Genomic DNA, 15,367 nt, shown 5'->3' with positions numbered 1-15,367 from the left:
TTGACAGACCTGGGGTTGTATTGGCCCCATGCAGTGAGCTGGTCTAATGTGGCCCTACAGAGCCACTCCTCCAATAGCTGTSGGTTGTTCTGATTTGTAGCACTTCCTCTTTCCCTTCACACAAGCAGCCAGACAGGCAGCATTAAAAACAGGCACAATCCCCCTCTGATACAGGAGTTCATTAGAGATGGGCCTTTGATGGGCAGCCTTTTTATGTGACTACGGGTTTCAAATACCTTGATGTAGAAGCTTAAGAATCCATTGTGCAGTAAGCCCTCCTTTTGATGCGACTTATTTAGATCTGCATAGTAAATCAAGGAGAGTAAATAACGAGGCAGCAGATGGAAGCAAGGAGATAAGGCCCCGGCCCGAACAATCACATTTGTATTTTGTTATGATGTTGACAGCAGCTAAAACTCACTAATCTAGCTCCACTGATCTGCATTTCAAAGAAATCTCATTTAGCAGCGGGGAGGATAAAGTTCTTCCCATTGTGTCCGTTTTATTGCGTTCTTCGTTAATTTATCTGCTGGCAGATTTAACGTTCGCCGGTGCTCGGGGAGGAGAGGAGAGAGAGCGGCGTGCGCTGTGGCGGTGGCGTTGCAGAGAGATGGGGTCTTAAATTCTGTGAAAGCGGTAACGTCTAGACTGCGAGCCCAGGGTAATTACACGTCCGGTGATGAATAGAATGAGTTKGAAGACTCATCTTTGTTCGGGGGCCTGAATTGCTCGCCTAACACCGATAAGGACCATTTGGTTCCCTGTAGAAAATATTATTGCCGGTGACTTTGCTATAATGCCCCCCCCCACCGCCGTAACACAAGGATGGTATTTACGTTAAAGATAAAATTATTGTGTACAGTAATCTGACTTGTTAGCATAATGTCCCTCTTTCATCCCCAGACCCTTCTATAGCTGCTGTGGAGGTATTTCTGCCCTCCATTTTAAATAGTTTATCTTGACTAAGTGYAGCGCTTTATGTAAATAACAGCCTATGGTATTATTAGGCCCCTTGAATGCTTGAATGCAGCCTGTATTTATACGTTGATAGAATTTAAAGATCATTTTTTTGTATTTAGGCTAAGCATAAAGATATGTGTGATATTTGTAAATCTCTTGAATTGGAGGTCACACAGACTAATAGCATTCTTGTTGCTTTTCCTCTGAATAGAGTATTACATCTTCACAGACCACCGCTGTATTGAAGTAAACTCAGCAAGTCATTTTGGATGAATGGAACATTAACTCAAAATTATGTTTTTATCCAACTTATAAGGCATTTTACTTGAACGTTTATTCACACAAATATAGCTAAGTGTTAAGTAGTTTGATGCAGATTTTGGTGGTGTGTTATTAGTCCTTTATTACATGTTTACTTAGCCTTCATGCTAGTACTAAACAGTATAGTATTTTCGTTTGAAGTACATCAGTACTAGAATAGATGATTGTTTACGCTAACAGAAACATCACCATGCCTATTTTCGCAATAGACAGTACAGTAGATGGAAGGGGAGATGTGTATCCTTTTCCCACTGCACAAATGTTACACGGCAATCTGTGTGTGCACTGTGCAACACTTCTTTCCCCAAACTCAAACAGTAAAAATAATGACACTTGGCAGGTTTTGTTTTCCACGGTGCTCTTTGGGCTGAGGGCTTTTTGTACAGTTCAGAGAGCACATTCCACAGGATTCAGCAGTTGCTGGTTGCCTACAGGGGTCATTGGAATTTGGGAAGAAAAAAAAGAAAGACAAATTCTACAGGAACGTCCAGGCTGGGCCATTGGTCCATGTGTCTTAAGTATCAGAGAGAGAGGCTGCCTGTAAAACACTCGCTCAACGACGAGGGGAATTCAAATGTTGCGAGGGGTCAAGCGCTTAAWCACGATGTATAGGCATTAAAAGCTTCTGAGAGGTTATGTGGCTGCAGTTTGTAATTTTTACCGTAATGTAATAAAATATACCAAACTTTAGAAAGATGCATGTGAAAATAACAGATTGATGATTGAGGATTGTTTTATACAGAATTGCAGAGTGTATTATAAGGACATGGAACATGTCATTATTGTCGTTAAAACCTGTCATTTACTGGTTGATCGTTTGAGCCTTCAAGGCACTGCAACCTTTCGCTTGGGGAAAAGACAATCACATATATTTCTTTCATGTGTACTGTACATTACCTAAATTCAGAAGATCAGCCCTCATCTTCTTGCACAGCCACACCACACACACACACACACACACACACACACACACACACACACACACACATACACTCGCATGCACCCACAAGTACACCCCTCCTTTTTTTTGCAAACTTCACATTTCCCTAGTATAGGCTACTTATCATAATGAACGATATCTGCAAGAGGCCTGCGATAAGTGATAGGTATGGTCGGTGTTGATCATTTTCGGTTTATCGTCTCAGCTCTAACATGTACACACAGGTACATATTCACTCACATGCATACAGTCATCTAACAGGCAAATCCAGTTGTACTTTGTTGTTCCCAAGTTTATTGCTTTCCCCTAAAAGYCATACTAATAACACTCATGTGAAAGAAAACCTACCCACRTTTATCCTATASATGTTTGCGGCAGCACCATCGGGGGGGGCCCATTTACAATTTACTATTTGAATTGGAAACTTGGTTGATAATGTTCTACTGTATGGGAACATGCTTTTGAGTAATGGTTTCTCTCTAATCTGCTCTCCCTCTGCAGATCCTCTACAGACATCTCTGGACTGGAGTCCTTCCCCTCCTGGAAGAGACGGACAACAACCACACGTTTTCACCCTCAGGGTRAGTACTATAGCACAACCTTTCATGTCCTGTCAAAGGTTTTCTGCCTTTGGACTGATAAWTGCTGTGTGTAACTGTGTAACTATTAATGGATGCAAACAATGTTCTTCCCCAAAAACATATCCAAACTACACAATCTGTTTCAGTAGCTATAGTTAGCTAGCTAACTATATAGCTAGGTGTMATCATCTAAAATAACMMTAATTTATAAGACAGTTCTTATTTGATTAATGGTGGTCGGACCCATCTATGTGTWGCTAGCCACAATAAGGATTAGCCACTATAGTGGACTTTGCGGTTACCCTTCAAAATAAAAGTATGTTATTGACAGTGATGCAAATSCATACAAATAGTAGAATTATGTCATAATTGAATAGATCATGCTAAACGAGGTTGGAATRTTGTTATATAAAATSAACAAAAGACAATCATTTGTTAATTTGACAAAAATCTRTTGAAATCACACTGGATGTATTATACTTTAGAATTGCATTGGGRCATACTTATTTCACTGTACAGCCTTACCTATGGATTGTGGATCAATGACATGGGGTCTGTCTACTCAGTGACACCCAGAGAACATTAGCAYCGTAGMTATTATTGCGAGTCTCTGAAACAACTGTGAGTTGAGCCACATTTATTGTCAASCTAKGTGTATTGAACACTATTCTCGAGGAAAAACAATACTGCGTGGATGTTTTGGAGTCTGATAACTCTGAGGAGGACGTAGGGGTAAAATAWCTTGGGTATTGAGTAGACTGTTACCCCATTTCATTGATCCCCAATCCTTAGGTAAAGCTGTAGAGTGCAATAGGAATGTCAATACACACAATAGGCTGACTGGGGAGGTGATTTCACACAGTCACAGTMCTGCGATAAGAGCTACAACACTAATATTTGCATAAACTCTTCACAGTTGTSTTCTGTGGGTGTCACCGAGTAGACTGGTACCCCATTTCATTGCTTCACATTCCAACCTTATTTAACATTATCTAGTCTAAATATGGCATGATKCTARCAATTGTAACCTTCTGCATCACTTTCAAAAATKTACTTTTATTTTGAAGGAAAACAGCAAATTCCACTATTGTGCCTAATCCTTATTGTGGCTAGCTTCACAACACATAACCTGGTCAGCTCGAGCCTACCTTGACATATGAAGCTAGCTGGCTGCTTATACCGTTAGCTTTGGGCAACAGTGTTAAGTAGCTGGCTAGCTATTTATTTCCATCAACTGAAGTTCAATTTCAATAGGCGAAAATCAAGTGGCKACCTAGCTAATACACACAAGGATTCCTAAATCATTGCTAAGAGTAGTGAAATTGACTGCAGTTTCTACTGGTCATTGTTTTCAGGCTGGTTGTATTGGGGCTAGCTAGGTACCAAGCTAAAGCTAGCTAGCTTCCCCAGAAGTTGCGGTCAAACAAATAATGCTTTATTACCAACGCAGTATTGTAAACACGTCATTCGTGGCCGGTGTTTGCTTGTTTGCAGACTTTTTTGTACAGCTTGACAGTGCTACTGATAGTAGTGGTGGCGCTTGGCTTGCACGTGCAAATTCAGAACACACAACATTCTATAATGGAACTGTGTTATTTGACTTGTCAAATTAAAAGCTTATTTAACGGGTCAAATAGTGTTATTGTCAAATAGGGTTATTTGACRCGGATCTTTTTTGACACGCAAAGACCCAAACGGCGTTCCATAGTATGTCGTGAAGCTAATAGCAGTGACGCTATTACTGTGTAACTCCGGTAGGGMAACATCTGAACAATAGCGCACTTGGTAACGTTAGTGTGTACCGGTGCTCGACCAGTCGCGAAAGCCAACATCACCCACGACAGAGAACGGTTGATTGTCAAGGGCAATGAATTCCATTATCTTGCCGTTAATGGATTTCGCCTTTGAGTTAACTCGCTGGATTTTTTTACTCTTTCAAATGACTGCTCGACTTGTTGACTGCTCGATCCACACAGCAGACATTGTGGGCTAGGTTAGGAATGCTGTGTTGCAGTTGTAGCGCAAAATTGTACGTGGCGTCATTACGTTATATAGGTATGCACGTCACCTTTGRTATTGGTTTTTGACATCGCYGTTAAACTAGAYATCGGGCCGATACCGATGTTGGCATTTTTAGCTAATATCGTCCGATTCCGATATGTTCATCGATATATATCGTGCATCCCTAGTAACTATACTTAATATTTCCATCCAAGATCATTAATCTCWGAGGCGTCATGCATTACTTTTTTTGCGAGGGTGCACTGATGGCCAAATCTTTGACTTATGCATAAAATAAACTATAATTTCTMAATTTTCAGTGTACAAATGGACGAAACTTGCCTCTGCCTCCTTATTTTCAATGGGCATGACACCTTTAATCTTAAGGACAAAGGTGTTTAATTTTTTTTTTTTTTTTTTTACTTGTACCTGGGCAGGAGTGTTACTGCTATAGCCCAGCTGAGGCACAGTTACCACCATAGAATATAACAAATCTTCATCTGTCCACCATGATAGAATTCCACCTCTGCAATGAAACCTTTCAGGTTGCGCCTGTTTGGTCTTCACACTTCATAGCCTTCCAATCTACTGTAGCTTTGAAGTTATGATATGTATTAGATTCAACCAATGTGGACTGGGAGGAAGGATATCTGAAAGTCTTCTTAGTGAATGTTGGGGAAAGTTTTCTAGACGCCCATATTTAATTGAGAATGATCTGTCCGAACACATCACAATAAACAGAGGTTATTAACACCGAGAAGCTTGACGTGTTGGAATGTATTATGTGTACATGCAGGAAGGTGGTGTTGAATATACACCAGAATGTTTGCTCATAACCAATGTTCATTTGTTTAGGATGAAATATGCAACGGCTGTGAGAAGAGCATCCACATTCTGAAGTCCAAAGTGGTGAGTCACACTGTCTTTTACACTGATCTTTTGCATGCCCTGTGTTGTGTGTTTGTTCTGATTATTGTCCGATCAGAACAGTCACATCCACTGCCAATTCATGTTGAGATCAGCTCGAGGGATTCACATACACTGGTCTTTTGAGGCTTGAGGTACAAGACAAGACAACTCCTATAAAGTGATAAAGCTCATTCAAAATTTCWAACTGAGAAGCGTCGATGCCTGAATCATCGGGAGACCCAGTGGCAACACACACACACAGTTTGCACAACTCAGAGCTTCTGTAGTCCCCTTCGATTCCCCTCTATGAGACGCTCAGCTTCTGTATCTGTAGCCCCTTAGATTCCCAATGAGATTCTCTATGAGACATCCAGCGGTGATAACCGAGGCAGTTTGTCGTCACCAAGTCAGTACAAAACTAGCCTAAAGAATCCCGACCAGCACAGTAAGTGTGACACACACTGATTATGTGACTGCTACTACGGCGGAGGCCTGCCGTCATTACTAATGTGTCCCCACAGCAGCCAGACTGAGACAGACACACAGGTGGTGTCTCAGACTGAACAGAACATTGCCAGACGGTAAACTGCAGTAGCGATGGGGAGGAGAAGCCTCATCATCGTGAGGGGAATGAGGGAATGGAATTTAGCCGTAATTGGATGGGAGATAGATATCGAATGCTAACTTGACAATGGGTGATTGTTCAGTGAGCACAGAACAGTTGAAGTGAATTGCTTTGCAGCTAAAATCAAGTGTAAAGGTACTGGCTTCTGTGTTTGTAGTCCTCCATAACTTCTCCACTATCAATTATTAGTGTAATTAAATGTATGTTGCAGGTATTTCTCAAGTATTTTTCATAGAAGTCACCCCATAAACTTTCGAATTTGAATAATTCTGTGAAAAAAAGTCAGGGCTTGCGTTGATCTGTTTTTCAATGTTGCAGAGGAGAACTACTCTTTGKCAGGTTCATTCCTGAACCCAGGCCACTGGTTTAATTTGATATTTTGACCCCGTCTGAGGAAGAACGTCTATTTGTCTCTGTATTCAGCTGCAGAGTTTTGCCTTTTGAGGTCCAAGTATGATTCAAGCGAGGCAGCTAGGAGCCAAGCGGGGCGAGAGGCTGGGTTAGGGTGGCTCAGCTCAGCTGTAGGCCTCAGCCCCGGCCCACATCCCAAGAGTCATCTTCACAAGACTAAGCAGAACCGAGATTCCCTTCCCTCTTCYGCCTAAAAGAGATTTGAATATTAGTTTTTAATTTGTTGAGTATCCCATTTAAATCTTCAAAGATGAACTCTTAAAGTATATCTGTTCTGGAACAGAAGTACTCTAMTCATCCCAAAGAAGTATAATTGACCTAACTTTCGCATTACTGTGAATGTACACATATATACAATCTACAGCAATTAAAGCATATCTCTGGCTAGTTTAAAGAAGCAGGCCACAGACGGATGGCTTTTCCTCAGACTTCCAATTTGGAATTGATTTCTTGTTATAGATCAGAGCTTCTGTCATTTCATTTCCAAAACCCTAAAGGGTTTTCTGAGCCAAGGAGCCCGGCTGGCTTCCCCCTGAGTAGGAGAGGGTAACCTCCACTACTGGGGAGGGAGAAGAATCAAAGGGACTTGAGTCGTCCCTGTTGGCAGGCTCCATTGTGGGTCTGATTTGGGATTGGAGGGGATGGGGATGGAGATCAGGCTAGCGCCCATTTTTCTAATCTTTATCCACCATTAACCCCGGCGCCCAGTGTGCGGCTGGGATCAGGTCATTGGTCAATCCCCCATTCAGAAACACCCCGGAATATTTCAAAGTTAAGCCCCGTCTACAACAAAAAAGTATTACTCATCAAACGTTCACTTTCTCACTCTCCAGTCCTCCCAAGGATCTGCCTGCCTCCCCTTCTTCCCTTCCTTCTTATATTCCTCTTTATGGTCCACTGTTTTGTCTTCCCACTTGGAGGGAAAAAAAGTTTTGGAACTTCCCCAAGTTTCCATATTCCAGTTTAATGAGGTTTGGTTTGGGGTCTGATAGTGTCATGCTGTGAGCAAATTGGACCAAGAGTGGACCCGTGTCCTACTCTTTACAACTCTTTTGGTTGGATTAGGAGTTGGAGTTTTTTAAAKAAGATTCTGGAATTGTACTTTGCCTCACAGGAAATATATATTCACACCTGATGCATATATTTTCAACCTTYCCCGTGTCCTTCACTTGGCGCAAGCACACCATGTGTAGCCTATTTCTTCTCCACAGTATGTCCCTTCAGTTTCCAAAGTCTAACAAGGTAGACTTAAAAAAAAAAACTTCAAATCTTTTTTTATCAAGAAAGACCTTGGCGCTGATTTGTTGTCTCTTTACCTTTTCGATCCGTTTTGGTTGTTACAAGGTTTATTCGCCTCTCCTCCTGCCTGTTCAGAAGAGGAGTAATGAGGACCCAGAAAGAAAAGAAGAAGAGGAGTCTGGAATAGATAGAGTGTAGAGGAGTGTTTGTCTGGAGTGGACAGTTGCCATGAGAATAGAGTTACAAAAGGGGGTGTCTCTACCTAGCTGCCATCACTCCTGATGGAGAAGACACACTGACTCAATGAGATTATTGATCCAGAGAGGAGAGGAAGGGGGTATGCTAATCAACAGTGTGAATGGCCATGGATGCAGTCCTGGCGGGCGGCTGGTCAGTCAGCCAGTCAGTATCTCTCTAAATGTCTCAAAGGCTGAGCAGATCACACTGGGGGTTGTGGCCCCTTATAAACTACTCATAGGATAAACTATAGGACTTAAGTCCACCTCCCCATTCAGCATGCATTGGTCCCTGCTTGCTAAGTACTTTGGACATGACTGATTGCGGATACTGTATGCACAATCTTAATTTTTTATAAACGAGACACATCTAGTGTTTCACATGTCATTCTTTCCCTCTGACTCAATTTGGGAAGAGCCTGGGTGCGGAAGCCCAGACTGATGGCATGTTTCCAAGTGCCTGAGATTATTGTGAAACAAAAGCCTCAAAAGGCATGACATCAGAGCGGCCCTCAAAGGGCATGACATCAGAGCGGCTTGACATCGGTTTGAACTCGTTATTTCAKGTGGGAAGAGTTACGAGCCGCTACAGTTGCAGGTGATCGTGTCCAATGAATTGGTTTCACATAGTTTCCCGTTCTTTGCGGCAGGTCTAATGTTGATTATCTCGACAGTTTGAACCTGTGCGTTATCGTCGCAGCATTCAGGAAACACGGTCATTTTTCTAAACGTACACAAAGCCTCTGTTGTTATCTTTTGCTATCTGCTTCCTTTGGATTAAGATAGGTGGGGATTTGTCAACACAATGTTTACCAATCATGTTGATAGAATGTATGTGTGTTATGAATATATGTGCCCTCCCTAGCTCCTTAAATAKCGTCATAAATCAATATATGTGCAGCGCAGAAAAGAATACCCATGACCCATTTTGAATGAACTGTGGCTGAATTCTATGTGGAAGTTGAACCAAAGTGAAAACATTGTGTAAATGATGTCAATAAAATAAATACGCTATTAGCAGCAATTGGTTTCTAAGAATCATACATTTTTAAACCTTTGAAGCAATGGAGTCTGAAGGATTCCGGCCTCCTGCGGTGTTATAAGACTCTCCGATTATTGGAATAATTGGCCRCAAAGAAGGTTCATATAAATGTAAATGATAATACATGTGCTCAGTTTCACATGTTGTATATTATGCAAACTTTTTTTTATACTAATCCAAATAGAGTAATTATTCACCAACACCACCAGGTTTACATCTTTCATTTTGATCGTATACGTCAGTAGCAGTCCAAAGTGTAACACGTTTTTGTTTTGAAACATTAAAGAAAACTTAACTGAGATTATTAAGATTGCGAATTTGGCRTCAAAATGTAGCGCTGTGTTTGCTCTTCAAGTTAAGATCCTGTAGATAACGCTATTTCACAAGCTATTTTTCCTTGCTTCAAAATCAAGCCCCAGTCACAGCCATTGCAAAAGCTTTTACTACAGAGGCAACAAGCCAACTGCTTTGTTCATTATGATCATTTGATCGGGGCTTGAAAAGAGACGCGGAGGGGAGGAAATACTACAAGCGCCTCGAATCCCACTTCCCTGTCCACAAACCACAATCCTAGACAAAATGTCACTTGCTACCTGCTTTTCCCAGAATGAGAAGAAAGCATCTGTCTATGTGTCGAGACGACAAGCCGACAACTCGCTTGATTTGGGTCAAAACCCTGACAGGAGTTGGAATGTGGAATCTATATATGTTGACAAACTTGGCTACCCCTCTGAATGGGGTTTCTGATTACACCTCATCATGCGTGGGAATTTCAGTGTGTCCCCAGCCCTCTCCGAGAGGTGCCTCTCGGGCAATCATGTGGTCATACTACCTGACTCTCTGCTGCTCAGAGTGCAGTTGACAAAAACAGCCTGAGGCACATCATGTGGAAAAGATTCGGTCTGCATACATACATCCTGTCTGCAGCACCTCTCCAGTTAAGTGAATGAAGCACCAGGCTGTCTGTTGGTCCTGCTCACCTGTGAAGGGAAATGGTGTGTGTGAGTGTGTGTGTGTGTGTGTGTGTGTGTATGTGTACTTGTGTGTTTTTCCAACTTTCCCCCCTAGAGAGCCTCTCAGTTATACTCTGCCGCAGCAGTTGAGTTCCACTCCTTCTCATGTCATGTAAAATGAAGGTCCCGGTCAGTGAGAGCTTTCACTTGTCAGTCATCCTGAAGAGGTCCTGGGGTGTAGAGCTGCTCACCTGTGTTTATTGTACACTTTCTTGACCTTACTTGTTTCTTTCTTTCTCTCTCTCTCTATCTCGCTCTCTCTCCCGCGCTTATCTCACCCTCTCTCTCCATTTTACCCACTCTTCCTCTCTTTTCCTTTACCCCCACCCCTTCTCTCTTCCCTCCCTCGCCCTCCCTCTATCCATCTCTAGTCTCCCTTCTTCCCTTCACTCTCCTCCCTCTGTCCCCTTCTCCCTCCCTCCTGCTCTCCCTCCCTTTGTGTTATTAGAGCCCTCTCACTGCACTCGGTTGCTTGCAGCTCAGCCTGTCTGCAGCGTTGCTCCCTCCGCTGCACCTCGCAGAGCACACACACTGCTGCGCTGGCTTTAACGCAGACTGACGCCGCTGCCATAGGACTGATTGAAATTCGTGTCTCAAAGTTGCTAATGCTCACTGAACCATTTTATTGAAGATAAAGTAAATAAAATAGGTTGCCATATGAGAATTCTCTGGAATAGACTGGAATGATCTGGCAGGTAAAACACACTCACTCACAGGCAGGCCGGCCGACAGGCACACACGCACGGATGCACACACGACCGCATACACGTACACGCACACAAACACTCACACGCACGGAGTGTGAAGGGGTACAATTCCTATTGGCTCATGGAGTTTTGTTGATGGACTGGGTGGTGGAGGTGGGGTGGTGATCAGGAGGTATGAGGGAGAGAGAGGTATTCTCTATGGCTCAGGAATTTCACAAGTCCAATGTTTTTTAAGAAGCTTTGCAGAAAGCTAACAGTTTGATTTAAAGCCTGTTCCAGGGTATGCCACCTATACATTCACAATCTATAGATTGTACGGTACAGCGTCCTTGTCTAGCCCATACTTTTGTGATGAGGTAGTGTACATACGTATGAATGTATGGTATGTGGACGAATGACTATCCTAAATCATTGTATGCTTAGGGTAGATGACCCGTGTATTGCAGAAGTTAGCATCTGAAAGTTGCTTACAGTATTTGCATGAAATAGGAAAAYGTCCTCAGGGCTCTCATCTATTTGTATTTTGTTGGTTAGTGGTAGGAAACTGTCCCAAACCAAATAGCCCCTGACGACAGTCTCAACTGTGTCGTAAAACTCTTATTGACTGTAAATACAGAGTTTTTCCATTACTCTTCAACTTGTGCCTACACAAACAGCCCGAAGGGTGCACGTCAGCCAAAGAAGTTCATATCATTTTTTTCTGTTGAACTTTAAACCTCCTTGCCTTTTCTTTCCCATTAATATTTCAATATATTTTCTGAATAGATGGACTAAGTGTGTTGGTTGAATCCCTGACCCAGTCATTGTTACTTCAGGTTTAACCAAATCACATAAAAATKATCATTGTGTTCATTTCTTAAACTTCTTGTAGACCACTATGGACCCCTCGTTTAAAGAACCTGGCTACCTTTCATATTCTCAACCAGAATTATGTAAAATTCCCCTTGTGTTTGATACGATTCCTTTCTGCATTGGAAAGTGGTATAGGTGACAAGGTAATACTTTTGCCATTGTGCTCAATAATAAATATTCTTCCAGGTCTTACTCAGTTGGCTGCTCACGAAAGAGCGTTTGGACTGTGTGTGCATTGTCGCAAGGCGGCGAGGTCATTGGGAATTCAGTCTCTCTTGCTTTTGTCAAATATTTCTGTGCTGTGATAGTTTTCTCATTTATTTAGTGAATAGTTGGGGGTGGAGAGAGAGAAATAGTTTTTACATTATGTAAATGATGGAATGGGTCTCATAATCTCACATGTATTCATCATAGCAGACATTGGACCCTGTGATACTGCCCTCCATTTTTACCATTGTTCGCGTTTCTYCCCTCTTACTGTTCCTCTCAATGGCTGTACCAGGCTTTAATCCAACCTGCCTTTCCAATGACAATGTTTACCACCTATCATTCAATAAGAGACCAAGAAGCGCACAATTGCCTTTGTAAGTAAATGCTACATGAATGCACCCGAGCCAGCCACAGAAGAAAGGGATTGTTAGCGGTATGAGGATAAGGTTGAAAGGAAAGGTTAGTTTGATGTGTGTGTGTGTGTGTGTGTGCGTGTGCGTGCGTGCGTGCGTGCGTGCGTGCGTGCGTGCGTGTTTGTGTCTGTCCTCATAGGAGAACCCTTTTTGGTTGAAGGTAAAGCGCTCTGTTGAAAACGTTCTACCTGGAACCGAAAAGTGTTCTTCAAAGGGTTCTCCTATGGGGACAGCCAAAGAACCCTTTTTGGTTCTTGACAGCACCTTTTTTTTCTAAGAGTGTGTAGTTCCACGTAGGCTAGACAGCAGCGTATGTTTCTGGCATTAGCTAGAGATTAACCTGTACAGGCCCTTTGGAAAGGTGTCTGTCTACGGAACAACAAACTGACATCACAACATTAGGTAATTATTGCCTGTAAGTAGGGATTAGATTGTAGATGTTGACAGTAAATTGGCCCTCCGCATGTGTGTTTAATGCACCTTTGTGTGGATCAGACACACTAATGCACACAGGCAAAGTGTCTGCAGGCACATACTAGAGTAAGTCTCACCACCAGTGTCCCTCCCCCCGCCCCTTCCTCCATTTTTACAGATCACCACAAAAGGAGTCTTTATTTTTTTCACCCGCCGCATTGTCATGTCTCTTTCTGTTTGTGAGATTGTGCATTATAAGTGAGCTAATGAGGTTTCTAAATATAAAGATTTGCTCAGACTCCTACAGTGTGATGAAGGCCAGATGTTTGTCTTGGCGTGTTCTTTTTTCGCTTTTTTTTCCCATAAATTGTTTTCCCTTCAAGAGTCTTGACAGCATTAAAGATTAGCACTACAGTATAGCTGCTAACAACCATTAAGTATTTTCACCATTGTGTCACACAGTGTTTCTCTGTGTTTCTCCCCCCCCCCCCACCCCTTCCTTCGCGCCGAAGCAGGGAAAATGAAAAACAATCATTCTGACCTCTGGCGACCCTTTTTGACGCACAGTCAGTTAAATGGTTTGTAAGACGTTTAATTACCAAATGGTATAATCGTTATTCATCTCATCATTAGATGTATGATATTAAGTGAATCGCCTCCCTTGAGTACTGTGTTTCACAGATCAATAGATTTAGACAGGGCTGGAAGGGAGGGGAGATTTAAACACTGGATATGAACAGACACTCTTTCTCTCTGTGATACCCTCACTCATTTATTTATGTAATTAGCTTTTATATAGGTTTAATTATGCAAATTGTCATTCCACACTCGGGGATGGCGGGAGTGTCCACACCTCGTTTTCCACGGTCTATACATCCTCGAGTGCATATTTTTCCGGGTGTAAGGACGTGTAACAATGGGCAAGGTTATGGATTTTCATGAAAACATTTTATTCTCTTGTTAGTTGGAGTTYTTACGTTGCACTGTACACACAATACAATTGATATGAGCATTGTTTTGAAGGCATTTCATGATTCTTAATTATCTGTGTCCCCAAGAGGTGCTAAGAAACGCTTACAGTTAGATAGTGAGCATAAACCAGTGTGAATCTGGTAGATTGGGGACCTTGGTAGACTGGGGACCTATTCGTTTGGTTGCACCTCTGTCACTTGGTTACGCCATGCCGTTGTTATGAACGTTCTCAAGCCGCCCTCCACCACAGTGGTGCTCAAGAATCGTAATAAGCCCAGGCATTCTGAACAGAGGCTGATGACTGTTTCATCTAAATCACACTACAGTGCTTGGAAATACGATGACATTGCTAAAGTAGGCAAAATATTTAGTAGGAAACAACTTTGCCGTCATTGTCATGTTGTCAAATTTACTTCAGACCGATGTCAATCAAATCAAATGTAATTTGTCACATGCGCCGAATACAACATGTGTAGGTAGACCTTACAGTGAAATGCTTACTTACAAGCCCTTAACCAACAATGCAGTTTTAAGAAAAAAACAAGTGTTTACGAAATTATTTACTAAAATAAACTGAAGTAAACATATATTTTTTTAAATAACAAATAATTAAGGAGCAACAATAAGAGAACAGTAGCGAGGCTATATACAGGGTGTACCGGTACAGAGTCAATGTGCGGGGGCACCGGTTAGTTGAGGTAATTGAGGTAATATGTACATGTAGGTAGAGGTCAAGTGACTCTGCATGGATAATAAACAGAGAGTAGAAGCAGTGTAAAAATGGGTGGTGGGGTGGGGACAATGCAAATAGTCCGGGTAGCCATTTGATTAGCTGTTCAGGAGTCTTATGGCTTGGGGGTAGTAGCTGGTTCAGAAGCTTTTCGGACCTAGACTTGACACTCCGGTTGTCATTAGCTAGCAAAGTTTGTAAAAAAAAAATGCTAGCAATGCCAACGTTAGCTAACTAAAAATCAGATGGCCTCACATTTATACTGCATCTAAAGTCAATCTGGCGACATAAACACGAGACAAAAGGTTTTCCTAAAAATGATTTTCCTCCGTTTGAAATGTCATTGTATTTCCAAGCCACTGTTATGCACTTCTGATGAAATCTTCAACAGCGCTCATTGACAATACATTGAGTAGAAATATCTTGTGCCTTCATCTTCTGTATTAACACCTTCACGGTTTACTGAACAACCCATCGCCTACACACTGTACTGGCTATATCTGTCTTCTATCTTTCGTCGGATYTATGAAGATATCTATTTGAACAACCTTTGAATACCTGTAAATATGTGCAAGTTAGTCAGTGGTAAATATCTATTGTTGTTAACACAAACACCGATCACTACAGTGAAGGCTTAAGTATCTATTACTGTTACTGTCAGAGCCCTAATCGGAAGAGGGATCTGTCTGTCTTAGCACTTGAGGAATCCTCAGAAATTTCACTTGATGGCACTGTTTCCTTTTTCCTCCTCTGCGCCCCCAGGCCAAAGCAACAGGGGATGTTTTATGTAT

The 15,367-nt window shown here is 42.1% G+C and overlaps 1 protein-coding gene across 1 annotated transcript in view; it reads left to right on the top strand.

Moving 5' to 3' along the window:
* Nucleotides 1–15,367, top strand: part of LOC111950702 (forkhead box protein P2) — a 114,932-nt gene that overhangs the window by 7,236 nt on the left and 92,329 nt on the right. Inside the window, exons 2-3 of the mRNA XM_070434579.1 lie at nt 2,723–2,802; nt 5,659–5,712. The gene's annotated coding sequence lies outside the window, so the exon portion shown is untranslated. The remainder of the gene's footprint in view (nt 1–2,722; nt 2,803–5,658; nt 5,713–15,367) is intronic.

This window comes from Salvelinus sp. IW2-2015, linkage group LG3 (genome assembly GCF_002910315.2).
Source record: "Salvelinus sp. IW2-2015 linkage group LG3, ASM291031v2, whole genome shotgun sequence".
In the NCBI taxonomy this organism is placed as follows: domain Eukaryota; kingdom Metazoa; phylum Chordata; class Actinopteri; order Salmoniformes; family Salmonidae; genus Salvelinus; species Salvelinus sp. IW2-2015.
The sequence above is the reverse complement of the archived record's forward strand: the minus strand, read 5'-3'. Positions and strand labels throughout refer to the sequence as shown.